The sequence below is a fragment of the Arachis stenosperma genome, chromosome 1, assembly GCF_014773155.1.
Source record: "Arachis stenosperma cultivar V10309 chromosome 1, arast.V10309.gnm1.PFL2, whole genome shotgun sequence".
In the NCBI taxonomy this organism is placed as follows: domain Eukaryota; kingdom Viridiplantae; phylum Streptophyta; class Magnoliopsida; order Fabales; family Fabaceae; genus Arachis; species Arachis stenosperma.
Genome location: NC_080377.1, coordinates 50,327,487 through 50,333,633, shown reverse-complemented (window position 1 = coordinate 50,333,633; position 6,147 = coordinate 50,327,487). Strand labels below are relative to the sequence as shown.

The 6,147-nt window shown below is 37.9% G+C and overlaps 1 non-coding gene across 1 annotated transcript; it reads right to left on the bottom strand.

Annotated features, from left to right (window-relative positions):
• Nucleotides 1-5,825: 5,825 nt before the first annotated feature.
• LOC130955165 (small nucleolar RNA R71) lies at nucleotides 5,826-5,933 on the bottom strand. Its single transcript, XR_009076622.1, has one exon. It is a non-coding gene; the product is annotated as a small nucleolar RNA R71 (small nucleolar RNA).
• Between the last annotated feature and the right edge of the window lie 214 nt (nucleotides 5,934-6,147).

Below are 6,147 nucleotides of genomic sequence, written 5' to 3'. Positions count from 1 at the left end.
GTTAGTTTTTATTATGTTTCTATTAGTTTTTAGTTAAAATTCACTTTTCTGGACTTTACTATGAGTTTGTGTATTTTTCTGTGATTTCAGGTATTTTCTGGCTGAAATTGAGGGACCTGAGCAAAAATATGATTCAGAGGCTGAAACGGACTGCAGATGCTGTTGGATTCTGACCTCCCTGCACTCAAAGTGGATTTTCTGGAGCTACAGAAGTCCAATTGGCGCGCTCTTAACTGCGTTGGAAAGTAGACATCCTGGGCTTTTCAGCAATATATAATAGTCCATACTTTGCTCGAGATTTGATGGCCCAAACCGGCGTTCCAAATCAGCTCAAAACTGCCCGGCGTTAAACGCCGGAACTGGCACAAGAATGGGAGTTAAACGCCCAAACTGGCACAAAAGCTGGCGTTTAACTCCAAGAAAAGTCTCTACACATGAAAGCTTCAATGCTCCACCCAAGCACACACCAAGTGGGCCCGGAAGTGGATTTTTATGTCATTTACTCATCTTTGTAAAGCCTAAGCTACTAGTTCTCTACATATAGGACCTTTTGCTATTGTATTCTCATCTGGGTAGCTATCTTGGAGAGTTTTATGCTATCTTTGATCACGTTTTGGGGGCTGGCCTCACGGCCATGCCTGAACCTTGTTCTTATGTATTTTCAACGGTGGAGTTTCTACACACCATAGATTAAGGTGTGGAGCTCTGCTGTACGCGTATTAATGCAATACTATTGTCTTCTATTCAATTCAGCTTATTCTTGTTCTAAGATATTCATTCGCACCCAAGAACATGATGAATGTGATGATTATGTGACGCTCATCATCATTCTCACTTATGAACGCGTGCCTGACAGCCACTCCCGTTCTACAAGCAAACAAGGCTTGAATGTTTATCTCTTGGATTCCTTAACCAGAATCTTCGTGGTATAAGCTAGAATTGATGGCGGCATTCAAGAGAATCCGGAAGGTCTAAACCTTGTCTGTGGTATTCTGAGTAGGATTCAAGGATTGAATGACTGTGACGAGCTTCAAACTCGCGATTGTGGGGCGTTAGTGACAGACGCAAAAGAATCACTGGATTCTATTCCGACATGATCGAGAACCGACAGATGAATAGCCGTGCTGTGACAGAGCGCGTTGAACATTTTCACTGAGAGGACAGGACTGTAGCCATTGACAACGGTGATGCCCAACATACAGCTTGCCAGGGAAAGGAGTAAGAAGGATTGGATGAAGACAGTAGGAAAGCAGAGAGACGGAAGGGACAAAGCATCTTCATACACTTATCTGAAATTCTCACCAATGAATTACATAAGTATCTCTATCCTTATTTTATGCTTTATTCATAAATCACCCATAACCATTTGAATCCGCCTGACTGAGATTTACAAGATGACGATAGCTTGCTTCATACCAACAATCTCCGTGGGATCGACCCTTACTCGCGTAAGGTTTATTACTTGGACGACCCAGTGCACTTGCTGGTTAGTTGTGCGAAGTTGTGATAAAGAGTTGAGATTGCAATTGAGCGTACCATGTTGATGGCGCCATTGATGATCACAATTTCGTGCACCAAGTTTTTGGCGCCGTTGCCGGGGATTGTTCGAGTTTGGACAAACTGACGGTTCATGTTGTTGCTTAGATTAGGTATTTTTTCTTCAGAGTTCTTAAGAATGAATTCTAGTGTTTCAAGGTGATGTTCTTATCATCACCAAAGCTGATTGATTCTGATCAATTTAGCTCTTGAATGTAATATCCTGCTGAAGCTTGGCTAGCCATGTCTAATTTCTTTAGACTAAAGCTTTAGACTAACATTGCATGATTCTTGGAATTCTTATTAAGAATTTTGATATCCTTATTTTCTTTTTCACTCAATTTTCGAAAAAAACCAAAAATATTGTATGTTTCTTGTTGAGTCTAGTGTCTCATTTTAAGTTTGGTGTCAATTGCATGTTTCTTTTCTTCTTGCATTTTTCGAATTCATTCATGTGTCTTCGTTGATCTTCAAGTTGTTCTTGATGATTTCCTTGCTCTGATCTTTAAATTCTCTTGTCTTAAGTGTTTTGTTGTGTCTCATATGCATTCTCAATTTGTTAGTGTCAGTAGTATACAAACTTCTAAGTTTGGTGTCTTGCATGCATTGTTATTTGATTTTAGTTGCATTTTGATTATTCCTCATCATTAAAAATTCAAAAATATTTTTATTTGTGTCTTTTCAAGTCAATAATATAGAGAATTGAAGATTCAGAACATGCAGCAGAGGAATTACACAGAAAAAGACTGGGTGTTCAAAACGCCCAGTGAGGAAGGAAAACTGGCGTTTAAACGCTGATGCGCATAAACTTGTTATGCTACGATTTTAGGAAATTGCACGATCGGCAAAATTCCTTCCGGCAAGTGCACCGGTTATCGTCAAGTAAAAACTCACAATAGAGTGAGGTCGAATCCCACAAGGATTGGTTGAATGAGCAATTCGAATTAGAAGTTTATTTAGTTGAGCGGAATCAACTTTTGGGTGTGAACTGCATAAAGTAAATGTGGCAGGAAACGTAAATTGCAAGGAATTAAAGAGCGAGAAGCTAAATTGCTGAAATTAAAAGGGATGGGGGTGATTGCATGAAATTAATGGTAGAATGTAAAAGAAAGTGTAGATCAGAAATGGGGAGTTCATTGGGGTCAGGAGATATTGAAATCTCTGAATCAAAACATTTTCATCTCTTCCTCAACCAATGCATTCATTGAATCTTGCTTGGGAATCTTATATGATTGGATCCCAATTCCTTGGCTCACCAATTCTCTCTAAAAACAAACAAATTCCCAATCCCTTGGTTTAAATGTTCATAAGAAGAGATGATGCTCGATCACTGATTATACCACACAGTTTCATGAACCACAATTTGGTAGGATTACATGTCACAATATCCATCCAAACCCCAATCCAATTCACTGTGAGAAAGCTTCTCTAGCATGAATCCATCATTCCTTTCCCAAGGTTCCGAAGGATTCCAATTATGGGTAGTTTCTTTCCCAAGACAACTACCCAATGGAATTAGATCGAGAAGCTTTCTAACAAAATTCAAGAGAAAAGATTGAAGAAGAGGATAAAAACTATTATTGATTCATCGAATTACAATAGAGCTCCCTAACCCAATGAAAGGGGTTTAGTGAGTCATAGCTCTGAATTCAATTACAAAGATCAAAGAAAAGTTCCGAAGTGTAAAGTAATAGTCCAAAAAATAAAATTCCTTCTAACTTAAATTCTATCCTATTTATACACTTTCTAAATTGAGCTTCTGTTGTATTTCTTGGGCTTTGAGGCCTTTCCCTGAATTCCTTTTGCTTTTGGGTTTATGGTCCATAATCCTGATGAGGCTGTGATTCAAATCTGTAACATTCATTGAGCAAACTTAGTGATAAACAAGTAATGACACAAGACTCAACAAATGGATGCTCCAGACTCATCAATTCTTCAAGCCCAATCCCATAAACCATGATATTCAATTGGGTTTCATACCATAATACGTTTAAGTTAATATTTGTGCTCAAATGCTAACTTAAACTTCAATATATTTGGCCCAGAAACCCTTTCAAAGAGTGGCGTTTAAGTTGAAGTTTAAGTTTCAGTTTAAGGTTAAACTGAAACTTAAACTTGGAATTGGAAGAAAGCAACCCAGGAGGGTAATTAATCGAACACGTTTAAGCTTCAGTTTAAGGTTAAACTGAAGCTTAAACGTGGAAATGAAGATTGCAACCCTGGAGGCAATTCTGGTCGAACACGTTTAAGCTCCAGTTTGAGGTCAAACTGGAGCTTAAACGTGGAAATGAGAAGGTAACCCTGGAGTGTGAATGTCGAACACGTTTAAGCTCCAGTTTGAGGTCAAACTGGAGCTTAAACGTGGAAATGGCTTCCTGGTGCATAATGTGGTTCGAACACGTTTAACCTCCAGTTTGAGGTTAAACTGGAGGTTAAACGTGGAAATGCTCCCTTTGTGCGATTCTCATTCTGGCGTTTAACCTTCAGTTTAAGGTTAAACTGGAGGTTAAACGCCAGTTTCCTCTTTTCTCAGCTTTCATGATTCTGGCGTTTAACCTTCAGTTTAACCTTAAACTGAAGGTTAAACGCCACTTTCAGCTTTTGGTGCATTTCTTATTCTGGCGTTTAACTTCCAGTTTAAGGTTAAACTGGAGGTTAAACGCCAGTTTCAGCATTATATGGCTTGGCACATGTGATCTTCAAGCTTCCTTTATTGATCTTGTTGCTTCTTTGCCTAGCCTCTTCTTCTCTGAAATCATCCAAACAATTGCATCAAAGTCTTGCAAAATTTCATGAGAAATCTTCCATTCATAGCATTCAAGTAATATAACTAAAACTCATGGATTTTGCATCAAAATTATACTGCTTGGATGATTCATTACTTTGTTGTTCAATTAACCATTCTTGGTTACTTTAAGCTCAAGAAAATGCATAAAACAACTAAAACTAACAGAAAAATGCTAGTGAAACTAGCCTAAGATGCCTTGGCATCAAACGCCAGCCAAGGTGCCTGGCTGGGCGTTTAACGCCCAAAAGGGTAGTGTTTTGGGCGTTAAACGCCAGAATGGATACCATTCTGGGTGTTTAATGCCAGGATGGCACCAGAGAGAAGATTTTGTTTTTAATTCAAATTTTTTCAAGTTTTCAAAATTTTTCAAAATCAAATCTTTTTCAAATCATATCTTTTCAATCATATATTTTCAAAATTAATTTCTTTCTTTTTCAAAGATACTTGCTAACAATTAATGATTTGATTCAACATTTCAAGTATGTTGCCTTTTCTGTTGAGAAAGGTTTAATGTTTGAATCATATCTTTCCTTGTTAGCCAAGTCATTAATTTTCAAAATCAAATCTTTTTAAATTGTTTTTCAAATCATATCTTCTCAATCACATCTTTTTAAAACCATAATTTTTCAATCATATCTTTTTGATTTCTAATTTCAAAATCTTTTTCAAAAATCACTTGATTTCTTTTCCACTCTTAGTTTTCGAAAATCAATTAGTATTTTTCAAAATGTTTTTTAAAATCTTTTTAATTTATTTTCGAAAATTTCTTCCCCTCTTCTCACATCCTTCTATTTATGGACTAACACTCCTCCTCAATGCACAATTCGAACTCCATCTTTCTTGATAAGTTCGAATTCTTCTACCTCTTCCTTCTATTTTTCTATTCCTCTGACACCTCAAGGAATCTCTATACTATGACATAGAGGATTCTATATTTTCTTGTTCTCTTCTCTTTCATATGAGCAGGAGCAAAGACAAAAGCATTCTTGTTGAGGCTGACCCTGAACCTGAAAGGACCTTGAAGCGAAAGCTAAGAGAAGCTAAGGCACAACTCTCTGTAGAGGACCTAACAGAAATCTTCAAAGAAGAAGAACCCATGGCAGCCGAAAATAACAACAATGCCAACAATGCAAGGAAGGTGCTGGGTGACTTTACTGTACCTACTCCCGACTTCTATGGGAGAAGCATCTCTATCCCTGCCATTGGAGCAAACAACTTTGAGCTTAAGCCTCAATTAGTTTCTCTAATGCAATAAAATTGCAAGTTCCATGGACTTCCATTGGAAGATCCTCATCAGTTTTTAGCTAAATTCTTGCAAATCTGTGACACTGTCAAGACTAATGGGGTTGACCCTGAGGTCTACAGACTTATGCTATTCCCTTTTGCTGTAAGAGACAGAGCTAGGATATGGTTGGACTCACAACCTAAAGAAAGCCTGAACTCTTGGAAAAAGCTAGTCAATGCCTTCTTGGCAAAGTTCTTTCCACCCCAAAAATTGAGTAAGCTTAGAGTGGAAGTCCAAACCTTCAGACAGAAGGAAGGTGAATCCCTCTATGAAGCTTGGGAAAGATACAAACAATTAATCAGAAAGTGTCCTTCTGATATGCTTTCTGAATGGAGCATCATAGGTATCTTCTATGATGGTCTGTCTGAACTGTCCAAGATGTCATTGGATAGCTCTACTGGAGGATCTCTTCATCTGAAGAAGACGCCTGCAGAAGCTCAAGAACTTATTGAAATGGTTGCAAATAACCAATTCATGTACACTTCTGAAAGGAATCCTGTGAACAATGGGACGAATCAGAAGAAAGGAGTTCTTGAGA